At 42.8% G+C, this 20229-nt stretch overlaps 1 protein-coding gene and 1 pseudogene across 4 annotated transcripts in view; both read left to right on the forward strand.

The window, feature by feature from the left end:
• GCNT2 (glucosaminyl (N-acetyl) transferase 2 (I blood group)) overlaps positions 1-20229 on the forward strand; it is a 99345-nt gene that overhangs the window by 58448 nt on the left and 20668 nt on the right. The window lies entirely within an intron of this gene.
• LOC141584393 (Parkinson disease protein 7 pseudogene) lies at positions 4-12118 on the forward strand (annotated as a pseudogene).

Genomic DNA, 20229 nt, shown 5'->3' on the forward strand with positions numbered 1-20229 from the left:
ATTTCCATTCTCATTTCTTCTCGTAGATGGATTGAGTTTGCTAACATTCAGCTCTCCCTAGAGAACTGACTCGTGAAATTATTATGAAATAAACTTAAATACTTAGACAACCATTAGTTTGGTTGCTTGTAGCGACAGTGTATTGTTGACTCTGTTGTCTTGTAAGTATGCGTGATATAGTCATCTAAGAAATGCTGGTTTGCAGTTGTCCCAGCGAAACCAACTTTGATTACGTAGTTGCTGAATTTTAACTGTGTTTTGAATTAATACTTTTCATAGTCCTTGACAAACACACAATAACAAAATTGACTTTTAACATAAGCGTTCAAGAACTTATGAGTTGAAATAGCTGGTGTTTCTCTTAGACAAATGTTAGACATCGTTTCCCCTTGATGGAGTCCCACTGCTCAAAGTTCATGGCGCTGTTACAGGGGTACTGGTTTTAGAATCTTGGAAGCTGCTTTGGATGCTCACACGTCATCCTTCTGGCTGAAATATCTCTGGTTTCAGATCAGAACAAGTAGCCGGGTCTCAGCTCTTCTCAGTTCTACAAATCTAGCCTGATATTTTATCCTGGAGGAGCAAGTAACAATCAGTTGAAACATACAGAGAGAGAATTTAGCTAAAGATGATCCAAAGGGAATTCTCAATTTTTAAGTCATAGGTTTTTATTGGAAATTCGAGTGTGCAGTCTCTTGTTTTTATATACTGTGAAGTCTTCGGTTGTTTATGATGATTTGGGAAGGCATCCAAGGTATGCCAGGCAGCGGAGGCAGAAAATAGCATCAGGCTCCCTCTTTGGTTCAGGACTGGCTTTCTTTTCTAAACTCTGTTTCCCATAGGTGGTTTGTGACCTGCATTACGTTTTTACCGTGTGTCCTCATGTGCTTGTTTTCAACAGCGACCCAGCATGGTTGTGGGTGTCGGTCCTGTGTGAGGGTGGCCCTATGTCTGCCATTCTTGAAATAACTCCCGGCTCTTCCGTCTAGGGTCCTTATCCTTCACACACTTTGGAGTGCTGCTTGAAGCCACCCGATGCCTGAAAGTAGACTTAATGCAGAAAGGTCCCCAATAACACAGCATTCCTAAGAGCTACACTAGAGTGGTGGTCACAAAAATCTACTTAAGAGAGGGACAGAAAGAGGATGGGCAAGGTGGCTGGAGACAAGAAAATTATGCTGTTCCATGAGCAGTTTATTTCCAGAGCTGCTGAACTGTCAGGTCACAAAGACTTGTAGGAGGGGGAATGAACCAACATTTATCCTAGTGGTGTGAGTATTAACCCTTTATTTACAATCACCTATTTTAAACACATATAAACATTGTATGCATGGCATTTAATCTTATTTTTGTTGGTATAGTTGGTGCCAGATATGTGGTAGCCTCATGTACAGATGAAGAACATGAGGCTTGGAGAGACTGAAGCAGTATTGTGTTGACGTTGTTCACATAGCTTTTCTCGGCCAAGCTGGTATCTGACTCTGCATTTGTGTAGACTGAAGTTTGGACACAAACTTCTCTTGCACCAGTAAGAGAAGGAATGGCCATTTCTCTTGCACCAGGAAAAGAAGGAATGACCGTTTCTTTTTTCCTGTATATCTAAAGCAAATTTCCTGAAGAATCCCAGAAAAGGGAAAGGATGAAGGTGTTCGGAAAAAATGGGGAGGGTCGTGGAAGGAAGTTTCACCTAATGACTTAGAGTTGGAGATGAGGTTAGCAGGGATAAGGAGTGTGTGTGGGATGTATGTGGTGTGTGTGTGTGTGTGTGTGTGTGTGTGTGTGATCCCAATATGCTTATGTGGGATGTGGCATGTGTGTGTGTGTGTGTGTGGTGTTTTTGTGGTATGTATGTGGTGTGTGTGTACGTGTGTGTGGTGTGTGTGTGTGGTGTGTATGTGTGGTATATGTGCGTGGTGTGCATATGGTGTGTGTATGTGTGTGGTGTATGTGTAGTGTATGTGTCTGGCGTGTGTGGTGTGTGTATGTGTGTGGGGTGTGTTTTGTGTGTGTTTGTAGTGTGTGTGGTGTGTGTGCGTGGTGTGTTTGTAGTGTGTGGGTATGTGTGGTGTAGTTGTATGGTGTGTGTGTGTGTGTGTCTGTGTGTCTGTAGACAGCAAGTATGTGAGGCTTGTCCAGGTCACTGTGCTCATGAGAGTCACCACGTGTCCTTTCTCTAAGGGACCACTATCCTTCACAGGTCTTAGGTGCATCTGGAGCAGGCTTTGTTCTGGGCCAGTGGCAATGGGAAGTGGCCCTTGGTTGATGTTCTCAGAGAAGCTGGGGAGTGAGAAGGAATCAGGCAGATTTGACTGGTTGAGTATTAAGTGTTAGTGACTTTTTCTTAAGAGTGTATTGGGCTAATTTTCCCTCACCTCAACCACTTGCAAAAAAAAATTTTCCTGAATATGTCAATTTTTTTTTTTTTTTTTTGGCCTGGCTCTGTGGCTCACACCTATAAAGCCAGCACTTTGGGAGGCTGGGGTGGGTGGATCACCTTAGGTCAGTAGTTTCAGACCAGTCTGGCCAACATGGCGAAAACCCATATCTACGAAAAATACAAAAATTAGCTGGACATGGTGATGTGCGCCTGTAGTCCCCAGCTACTTGGGAGGCTGAGGCAGGAGAATCACTTGAACCCAAGAGGTGGAAGTTGCAGTGAGCCGAGATCGAACCATTGCACTCCAGCCTAGGTGACAGAGCAAGACTCCATCTCAAAAAAAAAAAAAATTAAAACTTTTTAAAGTTAGCTTTTAAAAAACAATAGAAAATATATTTTAAAGGTCTCAAATTTTTAAAGTTTTCCCTCTATCAGCTACCACTGTTAATACTTCCTTGTACATCCTTCCAGAGGAACTTTATTATGTTTATAGACAAGAAAACTAATTAAACATGTAGAGAACATTACATATGGACTTGGAGTTCACTACAGTTATACTCAGAAAAGGAAAAAGGGTCCTTATTTTAAGTACCATATTGTCTGAGAAACAAAATACAGCAAGATGTGTTCTTTATTTAAATAGATAAAATGCAGATATTTAAGAAGCTCTTTCTTCATTATGTTGAAGCATTTTTAAAGCTAGATATGAGGAACTTTCTGGAATGCAGTTATCAGGGACATTTGCCCCACCGCATCCAACCGCAATGAATGTGTAGAATTCTCACTGGTAGAACACCTGCTGTTCCCCCGGGCTTTACAATGGCTTCTCCTTACTTTTTTTTTTTTTTTTTTGAGACAGAGTCTCGTTCTGTCCTCCAGGCTGTAGTGCAATGGCGCAGTCTCTGCTCACTGCAACCTCCACCTCCCAGGTTCAAGGAATTCTCCTGCCTCACCCTCCCAAGTAGCTGGGATTACAAGCAGATGCCACCACACCTGGCTAATTTTTTTATTTTTAGTAGAGATGGGGTTTCACCAAGTTGGCCAGGCCGGTCATGAACTCCTGACCTTGTGATTTGCCCACCTAGGCCTCCCAAAGTGCTGGGATTACAGGCATGAGCCACCACGCCTGCCCTGGCTTCTCCTGATATTAAGGGACCTTTAAGGCTTAGCCTTAAAGGTGGCTAACACCCATAATTCCAGTACTTTAGGAGCCTGAGGCAGGAGGACTGCTTGTGGCCAGGAGTTCGAGTCCAGCCTGGCCAACATACTGAGATCCTCGTCCCTACAAAAAATTTAAAAATTAGCAGGGTGTATTGGTGCATGCCTATGGTCCTAGCTATTCAGGAGGCTGGGGAAGGAGGATTGCTTGAGCCTGAAAAGTCAAGGCTGCAGTGAGCGTGATTGCACCACACCACTGCACTCCGGACTGGGTGACAGAGTGAGAAATCTGTCTCAAAAAAAAAAAAAAAAGGCCAGGCTTAAGCTCTTCATGTGACATGACTTCCAAGACCTGGCCCCCCACCCCCTCTGTCTCTACCCTCATTTCTTTTTATTTGATGCCTCATACATTATGTACCAGCAACTACTTGGTCCCACACATATCAGCAATTTTCATCTATTTTTTATGGCTTTTTATGACATCCTCTCATGGAGAATGCCCTTCCTACTGTCTCTGTCTAACTCTTCATCTTTATGGCCCACCTGGGAGGTCATTTCCTCTGGAAGTCTTGTCTGATCACTGCCCTCCCAGATGTGTTTCAACTCTAGGTTCTCCTTGACCTAATGCCACTGCTGCCAGCATTGAATTGTGGTCACCTATTAGCTGAATAGCTCTTCTCTCGAACCTCCTCAGTATTTCAGCTCCTTAAGAGTAAGAAAAGTGACATCTGTCTTTATGTTCGCCACCACTACTCCTATGCTGCACGAATCACTATGCACCTGCTTGATCTGACAATATGCAGGGTGCTGGATGGGTATGGAAGGATCTGGGGAGGAGCAAGAATATGCTGGAGAATTCCGAGAAGATGCGTGGAACAAAAGTGTACCCTGCGCCTAGGATGAGGGATAATTCTTGGTAGTAAGGATTAGAGAAACAGTAGGTAAAAGTCCACAACGGCCAGGCCAACCAATGATATCAGTAAATATGAGAGAGTCCCGAGAGAATTAGCGAGCCCCATTTTACTCCAGAGAAAATGTTAATGGGATAGAGCCCTTCCTTAGAAAATCTGGCTCCCACACAGCCAACCTAGGTCCATGATGCCAAGAGAAAGCTGTGGCAGGCGGTGCATGCAGATGCCCCCACCTAGTTTCTGCCTCACTTGCACCTGGTGTGAGTTTCCTCCACACCTGCCACCCACTCCCACCTCCTGCTAGTACCACTCCTGGGCTGCTCATATTCATGCACTGAGCATCTTCTGACTTAGTGTGATCTAGACTTCTCCTGAATTGCTGGCTTAGGGAAAAAACTAATAGGAGAGGTTTAAGAAAGAAACTCAAAACATCTCTCCAGCTCTCAACAACTGTAAACACTGAGCTATTTAGAAGGTATGTGTTCTCTGCAGAAAGGTTACCAAGGCCTTAAATCTGGGTGTGGCTGGATCAGCCCCAGTTTTGTGTTCTCTGTGTTCTCTGTGCATGGACTTTGAATTCAGTTTCTGGGGCCACAAAGGATGCATTCACTCATGCTGATTGAATTGGTGACTGAGAGTTATAAACATTGAATGACAGGGTAGAATCGTGTCTTAACAAACAGTCACCAGGACGTTCAAGTCTATAATACTGCTATCTTTGGGGGCCAGAGGAAAATCCGCACTGGCATTTATCTTATCAATATGGAGATAAACTTTGGCTGAAGGAGAAATTCCACAAAACAGATACTTGCATAGGTTCATATCCACTGCATAAGAGTTTTAAAATAATATTTTTGGATAGCCAGGTAATATTAAGTATGCATAAGGAATTTGAACATGATTTTCAAAATACTGTATTAGTGATGTGGGCCTGTTTGGCTTATTTAACCTCTTCAGTAAAAGGCTCTAGGTTCTTTTCAGGTCAGTAATTCGGGTTGGATCACAGGGGAAGATTTTAATTTACAGTGTATCCCTGCTCTTGAGTACCTAGACTGATGAATCTACGTCATAGGATGCTGAGCTCCTGGTAGAGAAACCTTAGACAGGTTATAAAGTATTTACACGATAAGCTATGCTGATGCTATAGCCATTTATAGAATCATTTGTGATGTTTCCAGCCACTGGCTCCACTGTACTGTTTGGGAAGGATCATTTCCTTCATTGGGGAATCTGTACCCTAACATTTCTGTCCCCTACCCCTAAAAAGGAAATAATTGGGAAACACTACTCTTAATTACCTCTTAATTCCTAATATCTAGAACAACATTTTATAAAATAATAAAAATTGGATTAAAGTACATATTAGAGTAAAGTATAAAGTGAAAATTCACTTAGGCATAAGTACAATCGTGACTGGTAAACATACACTAAGCTGAAGTTAACATGAATTTAATTCTGGCACAAAGGATTATTAACATCCTTTCCACTGCTTCAGTACTGGCAAGTTCATTTTTTCAACTCATTCAACTTTCTGTCATTCCTTACCAATTGTATAAGATAATTTTTTTCTAGAAACAGCAGTTGTTTTTGTTTTTGTTTTGTTTTGAGATAGGGTCTCCCTCTGTCACCCAGGCTGGAGTGCAATGGCACTAATTCAGCTCACTGCAGCCTCAACCTTCTCGGCTCAAGTGATCCTCCTGCCTCAGGCTGCCAAGTAGCAAGGACTACAGGCATGCACTACTGTACCTGGCTCATTTTTAAATTTTTGGTAGGCTGGGCGAAGTGGCTCACTCCTGTAATCCCAGCACTTTGGGAGGCTGAGGTGGGCAGATCACGAGGTCAAGAGATCGAGACCATCCTGGCCAACATGGTGAAACCCCCATCTCTACTAAAAATACAAAAAATTAGCCAGGCATGGTGGCACACTCCTGTAGTCCCAGCTACTCGGGAGGCTAAGGCAGGAGAATTGCTTGAACCCGGGAGGCGGAGGTGCAGTGAGCCGAGATTGCACCACTGTACTCCAGACTGGTGACAGAGCGAGACTCTGTCTCAAAAGAAAAAAAAATTGTAGTGATGGGATCTCCATATGTTGCCCAGGCTGGTCTCCAACTCTGGGGCTAAATTGATTCTCTCCTCAGCCTCCCACAAGTGCTGAGATTGCAGGTGTGAGCCATCACACCTAGACACTTGTCTTTGTTTTAAACAAAGTATTGCATTTCAATGGCTCTTAAAAACAATAAAATATTCAATGGATATCAAAGCCATATATAATTAATATATGTATATGTCAATGTACATAGTACATATACATATGCCAATATATGTATGTGTCAGTATACATAGTACATAATATATGTATATGTCAATGTACATAATACAAAGTAATAGTACATATACATATGTCAATATATATGCAACATCTAAATTATCTCTTGAAAATACATATGTCTACCCTATTTCTCTTTACACAATACAAAAACATCTCCTTTCATCCTTCTTTGGTTGAGTCCATACGATACTGGGAAAACGACTTTGGAGACAGACATAGTGTAAGTCTGTCTTCCCAATATTTGCTAACTGGTGACACTGGCGTTAATTTATGCTGAGCCTTAGTTTACTCATCTGTGATGATGGTGATAATAGTGCTTAGTTCCTAGAGAAGTTCTGAGTATTAAATAGGCTAGTACATATAGTACAGGGGTTCCTAGACTTGACAATGCCTCAGAATCTTCTGCAGGTCGTGTTAAAGCACAGATTTCTGAGCCCTACCCTGAAGTTTCTGATTCAGCGGGTCTGGAGCAGTCCCCAGAATCTGTATTTCTAACAGTTTCTTGGATTATACTGAGGCTTCTCATCTGGGGGCTACACTTTGAGAACTGCTGACACGGACCATCTTTTACAGAGGCTGGCACATGTATAGATTTGCAGCAAATGCTGATTTTGTTCATTTCCAACCACCAGTAAAAATAAAGACAAGTTGATATAAGCAAAAGCTTTACAGTGTTGATCACACATGGCAGACTTCATGAAAGTGGTATGCAAATGACTGATGTTTGGGAAGTACTCATATTGGGTAACTATTATGGGCCTTGGAGTAAGACAAACCCAATGATGAATTTTAGCTTTATCTCCGTTCGTTTTATGACCTTGTGTACCCTAAACCTAAAACTCTTCATTTTGTAGTCATGTTAATGGTGGCTACTTAGTAAGGCTGTTTTGAGAACTAAATTTTTAAAATGGGGTAAAATGACAGGTTAAGTATTTATCCATTTATTAATATGAACATATATTAAGAAAAACTTAAATGTGGTCTAGTATTCCTATACTAACAAGATCCTCAAGGTGTTGAATAAAAGCAGTTTACATCTCACTAGAGTAGGATGTCCATGCCATGACTCACCAACCATATAAAAACATATAGATATACCCAAAGATGGATAGGAGGAAATGTGGGAAACTTTAAGCAAACTGACATGTTCAGATGGAGATCTGTTTTTGTGTTTGTCTGCTTGTTTGTTTGTGAGACAGTGTCTCTGCTCTGTTTCCCAGGCTGGAGTGCAGTGGTACCATCACAGCCCACTGCAGCCTCAACTTCCCAGGCTCAAGCGATCCTCCCACCTCAGCCTCCCTAGTAGCTGGAACTATAATCATGCCTCCCCATGCCCCACTAATTTTAAATTTTTTGTAGAGATGGGGTTTTACTATGTTGCCCAGACTGGGGTATCTGTTCTTGATCATTTTGATTTCCATTAGTGTTATTGTTTTAAGTTTTATGACCACCAAAAAGCTTCGCTTACCCCGACATAACACTGTGAAGTATGTATTATCCATTAGAAGAGTGTTTCCTTAAAAACATGGAGGATGTCAATAGTATCTATTTTTGAGATCAATCATATCACAGGAAAGGAGCAGGAACTGGGTTGAATTGGTTGCTTTATTTTCTTAAGCTGTACCATGTTCCAGAAGGGACTTAAGATGTCTGTTTAGAACATAATACAATTTCTTGGAAATCAACAAAGCTAAGACTTGAAAAAAATGAAAGCCTTTTCACAATTATTCTGTACAAGTTTTGGCTGGCCTTGCACAGGAGTAATTCTTAAACTCTAATAGGAAAACATAAACACACACAACAGTGCAGAGAATAGTACTATAATCCTCATGCGCTCATCAGCTGGTTTCAACAGTCATCAACTAAACTCAAAGCAAAAAAACTTAACGTTTAGGATAAATCTTAAAGTCGACTCTATAATTCTCAGAAATGAGTAGCTTCCTCTTTTCAAAGAAAACGCAAAATTCTGATATTCCAGAGTGAGGCTTTCTCCTCATCCCATAATAACAGTTCAGCGAAAAATGAAAATATTTTCATCCAACTTCAACTTTTAGGATATGCTACCTGAACCAGACTGAGCCTTGTTTTTCTTTGTTTTTCAGCTACAAAAGCACAAGCTCTTAGACGTTCAAAGGAAGAGGCAGAATGTGGCTTGTTAAGATTTCCATTCTCTTGGCCTTCCTTTTCCTGGAGGAAAAATGGAAAGGAGTGTGGTATTAAGAGTAGGAAATTGGTTAGTGGGGTACACTGTTTCCTGTGTACCCTCTAGCCATTAAGGGTCCCTTGTTTTCATCTCTTCTCCAGACTGAATATTCCACTTCCTCTATTAAAAAAAAAAAAGACAATGAGTCCAAAGTATGTGTGAATATAGAATTGATAGGAAGATATTTTGCCTTCAGCCAAATCTGAATGTATTTTCCATTACTGTGTATTCTCACAGAGGCTTCTTTATGAGAGTCAATATTCTGGTAATTTTTCACATCTCTGATTTAATTTGAGATGCCCAGTTATTAAGCCTTGTTACTTTGCATGGGGACTTTGACCTTGCAGGGTGATGTGGATGAGAGAATACAAACTTTGGAATAGGACAGATCTTTTGAATCCTGGCCTCGCCATTTAATGGGTTGTCAATCACTGAATTAGTTGTTTAACCAACCTGAGCCTCAGTTAATTTTGGTTTTAGGACATTAAAGAAAGTTTTCAAGGTGTTTGAGAATTTATTAGAAACTAGGAATTGCCTTTTTTTTTTTTTTGAGACACGATCTTACTCTGTCGCCCAGGCTGGAGTGCAGTGGCATGATCTCAGCTCACTGCAACCTCTGCCTCCTGGGCTCAAGCAATTCTCGTCCCTCAGCCTTCCAAGTAGCTGGGACTACAGCTGTGCGCTACCACGCCTGGCTAATTTTTTGTATTTTTAGTAGAGACAGGGTTTTGCTGTGTTGCCCAGGCTGGTTTCGAACTCCTGAGCTCAGGCAATCCTCTTGCCTCAGCCTCCCAAAGTGCTGGGATTATGGGTATGATCCACCACACCTGGCCAGGAATTGTCCTTTTTTTTTATTTTTTGTGTTTTTGAGACAAAGTCTTGCTTTGTCACCCAGGCTGGAGTTCAGTGATGCAATCTCAGCTCACTGCAATCTCCGCCCTCTGTGTTCAAGCAATTCTCCTGCCTCAACCTCCCAAGTAGCTGGAACTACAGGCATGTGCCACCACACCTGGCTTATTTTTTGTATTTTTAGTAGAGACGGGGTTCACTGTGTTAGCCAGGCTTGTGTCGAACTCCTGACCTCGTGATCCGCCTGCCTCGGCCTCCCAAAGAGCTGGGATTACAGGCAAGAGCCACCGCCCCTGGCCCAGGAGTTGTCTTTTTTTTTTTTTTTTTTTTTTTTTTTGAGAAAGAGTTTTGCTCTTGTTACCCAGGCTGGAGTGCAATGGCGCGATCTTGGCTCACCGCAACCTCCGCCTCCTGGGTTCAGGCAATTCTCCTGTCTCAGCCTCCTGAATAGCTGGGATTACAGGCACGCGCCACCATGCCCAGCTAATTTTTTGTATTTTTAGTAGAGACAGGGTTTCACCATGTTGACCTGGATGGTCTTGATCTCTTGACCTTGTGACCCACCTGCCTCGGCCTCCCAAAGTGCTGGGATTACAGGCTTGAGCCACCGCGCCCAGCCCCAGGAGTTGTCTTAATTCAACTTCCACCCCATAAAATATATCTGGAATTGGTCTGGAGACAGTCTCACAGCAGTGACTAGGACTTGCTAACATTTCTTTTCAAAGATGTTTATAAAAGGACCAGAAGAATCTCTGGGTGGCTCCAAGGATTATGAAGGGTTTTTGTTGTTGTAGTTTTGATTTTTTGTTAGAGATGGGGTCTCACTGTGTTGTCCAGGCTGGTCTTGAACTCCTGGGCTCAAGCAATCCTTCCACCTTGGCCTCCCAAAGTGCTGGGATTATAGGTATGAGCCACCACACCAGCCAGGATATGAGTGTTGATGACCCCAGAAGACACTAAGGATTGGAACAGTAGCTCATGAACTTTGACTTTTTAAACACTTCACCCTGCACAGCTAAGAATGGTAGAATACTGGCGTCCACCTTCTGCCTGGTATGGGGTGAGTGGTCCACGATGGGCCGGGGTACCACGTCCGCAGGAAGAGGAGCAGGGTGCAGCCTTTAAAACATATAACATAAAAAATGGCTTCCAAAAGAGCTCTGGTCATCCTGGCTAAAGGAACAGAGCAAATGGAGACGATCATTCCCTGTAGATGTCATGGAGGCGAGCTGGGATTGAGGTCACTGTTGCAGGTCTGGCTGGAAAACATCCAGTACAATGTAGCTGTGATGTTGTCATTTGTGCTGATGCCAGTCTTGAAGATGCAAAAAAAAGGGACCCTAGGCATGGATGACATGGTGGTTCTACCAGGAGGTCATCTGGGTGCACAGAATTTATGTCTGTTGTGGTGAAGGAGATACTGAACAAGCAGGAAAACTGGAAGGGCCTGATAGCCACCATCTGCACAGGTCCCACTGCTCTGCTGGCTCATGAAATAGGTTTTGGAAGTAAAGTTACAACACACCTGTTTGCTAAAGACAAAATGATGAATGGGGGTCATTACACCTACTCTGAGAATGGACGTGGAAAAGGACGGCCTGATTCTTACGAGCCGGGGGCCTGGAACCAGCTTCAAGTTTGCACTTGCAATTGTTGAAGCCCTGAGCGGTAGGGAGGTGGCGGCTCAGGTGAAGGCTCCACTTGTTCTTAAAGACTAGAGCAGCAAAATATGACGATCTCTTAGAGAAACAGTCCCTTAGGAATCCATTCTCACTGTGTTCTCTCTAAGCAAGACAATAGTCGGTTAATGGGTTCAGAAGCCGCCATTATTACTGCTTTTGCGGTAGTTGTGAAGTCACAACTACGCAGAGATTTCTCTCTCTCTCTCTTTTTTTTTTTTTTTTTTTTTTGAGATGAAGTCTTGCTCTGTCGCCCAGGCTGGAGTGCAGTGTCATGATCGCAGCTCAGTGCAACCTCCATCTTCCGGGTTCAAGCGATTCTCCTGCCTCAGCCTCCGGAGTAGCTGGAACTAAAGGCACACGCCACCATGCCCAGCTAATTTTTGTATTTTTAGGTTTCACCATGTTGGCCAGGATGGTCTCTATCTCTTGACCTCCTGATCCGCCCACCTAAGCCTCTCAAAGTGCTGGGATTAGAGGCATGAGCCACTGCGCCTGGGCAGAGATTTCTCAACCTACAGATTGTATCTACACATTTCTAAGCCTTGTTTGCAGAATAAACAGAGCATTTAGCAAACTGCTGAAAAAAAAAAAAAAAAAAGAACAGTAGCATACTAAGCAAATGGACAGGAAGGATTATGAGCCATTTTGTGAATGTTTTTCTTTTTTAAGTGCTTTCAAGTACTGTGTAAGAGAGGCTAGTGACTTAGATACCTACACTACACAATTCTGTTCTAAGTTCTAGCCTTTGTCTCTAAATAGCTATTTGACCTTGGGCATATCACTTAACCTCTCTGGGCCGCGATTTCCTCATCTATAAAATGAAGAAATTGGGCTAGGAGGTCTCAGAAGAGATTCCTGTATTTTGCTTTGACTCTGGAACATGTAGTGAAAAAAACAAAAGCATTAGAGGCTGACAGACTTAGGTTTTATTTACCTGCTGTCAGCCTGAGTTAAGATAGGTTAATTGCTGTCAGGTCTTGAGCAATTAACCTATCGTAACCTGGGCTTCAGGTTACTCCTCTGTAAATGGAGAACGGTACCAATTTCCCAAGACTGTTGTGAGAATTATAGACAATGGGGGTGTATCTCCCGGCTCAGCCATTGTTAGTTCTGTTATCACCTCTATCCCTCCCCCTTCTCCCTCTCTACAGTATATTAATGTCATGACATTCCTATTTATATTACACTGTGTCCCATAGAATTCATGAAACAATGGCCTCTGGGCATCGAATTTCTCTCTTTGTCATGGTCACTGTGTCCACATCTGGATGCCCGCCACCACCACTGCCACGATTTAGATCTCAGGCCAGCCACCCTAGGCAGTGTGTGTGGGTGATTTCCGTGCTGTAAAATTCTGACCAACAGAGGAAACTGAGTAGCAAGTACTTACACAATATCTTCACCTCTCCGGTTGTTCTTAATATAGCACATTTCCCCTTGTTTCCAAGAGTATTTTCTCGATGTGCCCAGGGACAGGGAGCTGGAGAAGGCTAGTGTAGTGTATTCAGTGTTGCGGAGGGAGGGGACCCTCTGGAGCCAGACCATTTGGCTTCAAATTGCTAGTGTGTGTGACATGAAGCTAATCATGTTATCTCTCTGATTCTCAGTTTCCGTATGTGGAGAAATGTAGAGAAATAAACTCAGTTACTGTAAATGGCGATATTAATATTACCATTGTGCAAATGAAATGTATGAATACATATCAAGTGCCTGGAATGGTGTATGGTGCCTAGTAAGTGTAAATAACTGTTAGTTGTATTTATTCCACCAATTGCCCTTGTTAAGGGGAAAATTAACAATGAACAATTTCCCCTTGTTAAGGGGCTAGGAAAAAATGCAATCCCCCAAAATGCTACTACAAAGGATCTGGACAATTTTCTCAAACTCAGACAAAAGCAGCTTAAATTCCCTCGGTCTATCAGCTTCCCATACTACCAGGGCTCATCCTGCAAGAGGAATGAGAGGAGCACGTGCTGTGAGCCATGAATTACTAACTCTTTAATAACGTAACTAATAGCTTCACTCCTGGCGCATGGAAAGAGAAAGGTTGTGGTGATGAAGTTTCTCTGAGTGGAAGATATGAAAGAAGTAGAAACTCAAGCTCCATTTTGTGAAGTGGAATGGGTAATTGTGTGCTAGGGTTGGAAGGGATACTCTCTCATCGTTTAAAATTAGAGAAACCACATGCAGGGAGACGAAATGATTTGTTCATGTTGCATGATGTAGCAGTTGAACTTGGCTATAAAGATGGGACTTTTGGCTGGGTACACAGGCTCACGCCTGTAATCCCAGCACTTTGGGAGGCTGAGGCAGGTAGATCGCAAGGTCAGGAGTTCAAGACCAGCCTGGCCAATATGGTAAAACCCCGCTTCTACTAAAAATACAAAAAATAGTTGGGCGTGGTGGCAGGCACCTGTAGTCCCAGCTATTCAGGAGGCTGAGGGAGGAGAGGTTGCCTGAACTGGGGAGGCAGAGGTTGCAGTGAGCTGAGATCGCACCACTGATCTCCAGCTTGAGCAACAGAGCACGACTCCATCTCAAAAAAAAAAAAAAAAAAGATGGGACTTTTAAGTCCTTCAAGGCAATAGTCTTTATATATTTAGTGCTGCTTATAATTTATTTCTGAAATGTCACAGATATCTGGGCAAAGGGACAGTATGAATATTTTGGTATCTATACTAATACTGAAATACGGGTTTTAATGACAGGATTCTTAAAATGTGTTCAGAATTTATGGAAGAAGATAGTGAATAGTAATATTACTCACATAAAAGTCTTATGGGGTACTATATAATACAGCTTTAAAAATGTATACACTTAGCATGAAGGAGATCCATTCTGTTTTACATTGTTGTTAACTTTGAAGCAGCTGCTTCTTTTTTTTTTTGAGATAGATTCTCACTCAGTTGCCAGGCTGAAGTGCAGTGGTGCGATCTCAGCCCACCGCAGCCTCCGCCTCCGGGGTTCAAGCTATCCTCCTGCCTCAGCCTCCCAAGTAGTTGGGACCACAGGTGTGCACCACCATGCCCAGCTAATTTTTGTATTTTTAGTAGAGATGGGTTTCACCATGTTGGCCAGGATGGTCCTGATTCTTGACCTCGATCTGCCTGCCTCAGCCTCCCAGAGTGTTGGGATTACAGGCACGAGCCACCGTGCATGGCCTGTATTTTTTGATTTATATACATACAGCTTACTCTCTTGAGTGTGCAGTTCCAGGTGTTTTGACAGTGGCATAGAGTCACACATCCACCACCACTATCAAGAACAATTCCATCAGTCCCCAACACTCCCTCATGCTGTTGCTGGTGGTCTGCCCTAACCCCAGCATCCCCTGGCCAAATCCTGACCTGTTCTCCACCCGTGATGTTGCCTTTTCCAGAACATTGTATTTTTATCATAGAGTATGTAGCCATTGGGGGCTGAAAAAGCAGCTGCTTATTCTTTCTTTTCTATGAATGCCTTTTGTATGTGACAAGGTGATCGTGAGAGTCTCTCATAGATCGTCTGGCAGTTTTATTTTTATTTGTGAGACAGAATCTCACTCTGTTGCCCAGGCTGGAGTACAGTGGTGCAATCTCGGCTTATTGCAGCCTCCACCTCCCGGGCTCAAGCAATCCTCCCACCTCAGCCTCTTCGGTACCTGGTTCTACAGGCGCATGCCACCACACCCAGCGAAATTTCTGTAGAGATGGGGTTTTGTCATGTTTCCCGGGCTGGTCTCGAACTCCTGGACTCAAATGATTCACCCACCTTGGCCTTCCCAAGTGCTGGCATTACAGGTGTGAGTCACTGTGCCCAGCCCTCTGGTAGTTTTAATATCTGTTGAGTATTGGTTCCTTTTACCCTGCTTTTCTCTTTCCATGTTATCTGTTTTCTCCATAAATAACAGAAGCAGTTGGGCCTGTTATTTTTTTTATTTAAAAGTAGGGCTATTTTTAGTAATATTACTCCTTTGGGGTAATAAACCAAAAGTAAGCACAACATTTAATTATGTAATCAAACTTGTGCTTTTATTACCTTTGATTTTTCTTTTTCTTTTTTCTTTTCTTTTTTTTTTACGATGGGGTTTCACCACGTTGGTCAGGCTGGTCTTGAACTCCCGACCACAGGTGATCTGCCCGCCTTGGCCTCCAAAGTGCTTGGATTATAGGCGTGAGCCACCACACCTGGCCACCTTTGATTTTTCAGTATCAGTGATTCAGAAGAAATGGTAGAAACACCATGAACTTAATTGGTAGAACAAGAACAACCAAAAGTGTGTCCTACTTTTATTTTGGAAACACATGTGACTGACACAAAACTTGCCATCAACCAATCAGATCATAAAAGGCTGTCATGGTGAGCATGTCACAACATCCCAATATGGTTTCTTACCAGAATTCATACAGGAGAAGCTCTGTTTAGGTTTGCAGACGGCTCACTGGTTTATTTTTTCCTATAAATTGAATATATTAGTGATTGGTTTTGATCTGAAGATGCCCATAATTCTGTTTCTAAAACATGCAAGTACTTAAAAGTAAAGCCAGCTGGGTGCAGCGGCTCATGCCTGCAATCCCAGCACTTTGGGAGGCTGAGGCAGATGGATCACCTGAAGTCAGGAGTTCGAGACCAGCCGGGCCAACCTGGTGAACCGCTTTCTCTACTAAAAATACAAAAATTAGCTGGGCGTGGTGGCCGGCACCTGTAATCCCAGCTACTCAGGAGGCTGAGGCTTAAAAAAAAGTAAATCCCTTCATGCCTGAAAACTGGATCCTGAAAACTGCTACTACAGTCCCTAAGTTGGCCCTGGGCAGAGGAGAGGGTAGGAAGGCAAGCCACTGAAGAGGTCGACATTTCCTTGAAGTCACATGCTTTAGTTTACAAAGTTATTTAAATATTACACTTCTGTCTATAACTTTCGTAAACTTTTTATTGAAATATAATACTGCATACAGAAAACTGCACATATCAGAGTTGAACAGACCACTGAGTTTTTACATTGCTCATACCTGTATAAGCAGCTCAAGAAACCATGTTCCTGGTACTCCTAAAATCCCCCCTACCCACCAAGGGCTCCTTCCCAGACACTTCCAAGAGTAACAATTATCCCGAATTAGATGTGTGCGGTTTTGGGTCACTGTGTAACTTCTAACTGAAGCCCAGGGCTTTTCATCCAAATGTCCAGTTAAATGGGTATTTCAGGAAGAAGTGCCAGTACTAGGTTCCCTGTATTTCTGCATATTCTTTGTGGCCAGGGGATGGGGAGAGCTTCCACAGCACATTAAAAGACTCTGTCTCCCATGTTTTTGTTTTTTTTAAAAGTTTATTTAGGTGTTTTTTTCATATTTGAAGAATAACACTGTAAACAGAACTACGCCACTATTCTTTATAAAACATTAGGCTTTCAAGAGATAGGGACTTAGTTCCCAGACTACATATACCCCAGCACACACAGCAACAAACAGAATTTACCAATGACCTTAAACAACTCTTGACCTGTCTTGGGTTGTAAATAGGGGTTAAAATTAGGCAAGAGTTTTAAGTGAGCATAATTTCTCATTTGGCTACTCTTACATGGAATTGGAGGGAAGGTTTTACAAGTTGCAAATGAATTCTTGATTTACATCCAGCTGGGTGCAGCCTGGTGCCTTGTTTTGAAGGTGAAGAAGGCACTGTGTGCAAGGCAAGATGAAAATTTGTCTAGCAGAGTCATTAAGAACTTTCCTCCCACTTGCAAACAAAACAGTACAGGGCATACTGTGCTCTATTGATTTCAGTGAGAGAGACGACCCTGCTGTGAGAGGCAAATCAATGCTGTACTTTTATTTGAAAGAGTCAGTGAAACCTAGGAAATCCACTTGAAATGCAAAATACCTAAATCAAACTGTGAACAAACACATCTGAATAAGTAGATGGCAGAAAAAGCTTACTACTTGATGTTAAAGTGCTGCAAACAACAGAATCTCTCATTTCTGGAATCCAATAAAACTTAAGTCCTAAGGAGGCAGTTTTTGTACTCAAAAACCCATCAAAGTGATAAACGTGTACAAGAGTACACGTTTGACGCCTGACCTCATTTAATGTAAGGAAACCTTGCATATCTCAATGGTGCAGGTCCCTTGTGAAAGGTTGTTTTCAGACCAGGCACAGTGGCTCATGCTTGTAATCCCAGAACTTTGGGAGGCCAAGCTGGGCGGATCATAAGGTCAGGAGATCGAGACCATCCTGGCCAACATGGTGAAACCCATCTCTACAAAAAAAAAAAAAAAAGAGCAGGGTGTGGTGATGCATGCCTGTAGTCCAAGCTACTCCAGAGGCGGAGGCGGAGGAGGTTGCATCGAGTCGAGATCACGCTATTGCCCTCCAGCCTGGGTGACAGAGCAAGACTCCATCTCAAAAAAAAAAAAAAAAAAAAAGGAAGGTTGTTTTCAACTTATGTTCAATACAATTTAGTCAGCTATTTAATAGTTAATGTTATTGTCATAAGCTGACATGGAAGTATTTATTTATGCAGAAAGATGTTTTATGAAATTGTGTTTTCTTCCTTTGGTTTCTGCCATTGGAACAAAACTTTAATGTTATTCACAGTTCCCCTAGAAACAAGAGGCACAGCGCAGCCCACAGGGCCGCAGCAGGAAACACCCGTGTTGGTCCACATGCAAACAGCGGGAGGGGAAGGCATAAGCCACAGTCTTTTTTTTTTTTTAATTATTTTAATTATTTATTTATTTATTTATTTATTTTTTGAGATGAAGTCTCACTCTTGTCCCCCAGCCTGGAGTGCAATGGTGTGATCTCAGCTCACTGCAACCACCGCCTCCTGGGTTCAAGCAATTCTCCTGCCTCAGCCTCTTGAGTAGCTGGGACAACAGGCGTGCACCACCATGCCCAGCGAATTTTTGTATTTTTAGTAGAGAAGACAGGGTTTCACCATTTTGTCCAGGCTGATCTTGAACTCCTGACCTCAGGTGATCTGCCCACCTTGATCTCCCAAAGTGCTAGTATTACAGGCATGAGCCACCAAGCCAGGCCTACTTATTTATTTTTTGAGACAGAGTCTCGTTCTGTTCCCCAGACTGGAGTGCGGTGATGCAATCTTGGCTCACTGCAACCTCCGCCTCCTGTGTTCAAGTGATTGTTGTGCCTCAGCCTACTGAGTAGCTGGGATTGCAGGCGCCCGCCACCACACCCAGCTAATTTTTGTATCTTTAGTAGAGATGGGGTTTTACCATGTTGGCCAGGCTCGTCTTGAACTCCTGCCCCCAAGTGATTCACCTGCCTCAGCCTCTCAAAGTGCTGGGATTATAGGCATGAGCCACCTTGCCCAGCTAACACAGTTTTGTTTTTGTTTTTGTTTTTTGTTTTGTTTTGTTTGAGACAGAGTCTTGCTCTGTCCCAGGCTGGAAGCAGTGGTGCGATCTCGGCTCACCGCAACTCTGCCTCCTGGGTTCTAGGAATTCCCCTGCCTCAGCTTACGAGTAGCTGGGACTACAGGCATGTGCCACCACACCCGGCTTATTTTTGTACTTTTAGTAGAGATAGGGTTTCACCTTGTTGCCCAATATGGTCTCAATCTCCTGACCTCAGGTGATCCGTCCACTTCAGCCTTCCAAAGTGCTGGAATTATTATTATTTTTGAATAATGCTTTCTTAATGCTAATGATTATTACTTGTAAGTATTTGATTTCATAATGTGCTTTTTTAATTTGATCTTTATTCTTTGTACTTTTATGTATTATTTGAAATCTAATAACCACTGTTCTATTTGGTACAAGTTACAGAATACTAATTTAAAGAGAAGAAAAGTAAAGATTCACAAGGCGAATATGCCAAGATGCTAACACTAGCTAATTTGAGGGAGTTGGAAAATAAGCAGTTGGCTGCTTCTTCGAACTTTTCTGTATTTTGAAAGTCTCCAAAACTTAAAGTGGTTGTATTTGGTGAAAAATAAACTCTCTCCTTACTGAGACACAATCCTTGGTGCTTTAGTACTACAGATAATACTATACCATATTATCACTGGGCCAGGTGTGCTGGCTGATGCTTATAATTCCAGCACTTTGAGAGGCCAAGGCATGTGGATCTCTTGAACCCTGGAGTTTTGAGATCAGCCTGGGCCGAGATTGCGCTCCAGCCTGGGTGACAGACGCCTTCATGTCATGTTTGCTCATGTTCCATTGGCCAAAACAAGTCACATGGCCAAGACAAGATCCAACACGTAGAAAAAGATTTTCCCCCTCTTTTTTTTTTTTTTTTTTTTTTTTTAGATGGAGTTTTCGCTCTTGTTACCCAGGCTGGAGTGCAATGGCGCGATCTCGGCTCACCGCAACCTCCGCCTCCTGGGTTCAGGCAATTCTCCTGCCTCAGCCTCCTGAGTAGCTGGGATTACAGGCACGCGCCACCATGCCCAGCTAATTTTTGTATTTTTAGTAGAGACAGGGTTTCACCATGTTGACCAGGATGGTCTCGATCTCTTGACCTCGTGATCCACCCGCCTCAGCCTCCCAAAGTGCTGGGATTACAGGCTTGAGCCACCGCGCCCGGCCATTTTCCCCCTCTTAATGGAAAAGCTGTAAAGCCATACTGAACAGCGGCCTGCATATAGCAGTGGGACACATTTGTGACTATTTTTTGCAATCTGCCACAACAAATCAAAATATATCCTTGTTTAGTGGAAACATAAAGCAAGATATTTACTGGGATCTCTTTTTAAAATAAATTTTTTTCGTTCATTTAGGGAA

The sequence above is a fragment of the Saimiri boliviensis genome, chromosome 4 (genome assembly GCF_048565385.1).
Source record: "Saimiri boliviensis isolate mSaiBol1 chromosome 4, mSaiBol1.pri, whole genome shotgun sequence".
Lineage (NCBI taxonomy): Eukaryota > Metazoa > Chordata > Mammalia > Primates > Cebidae > Saimiri > Saimiri boliviensis.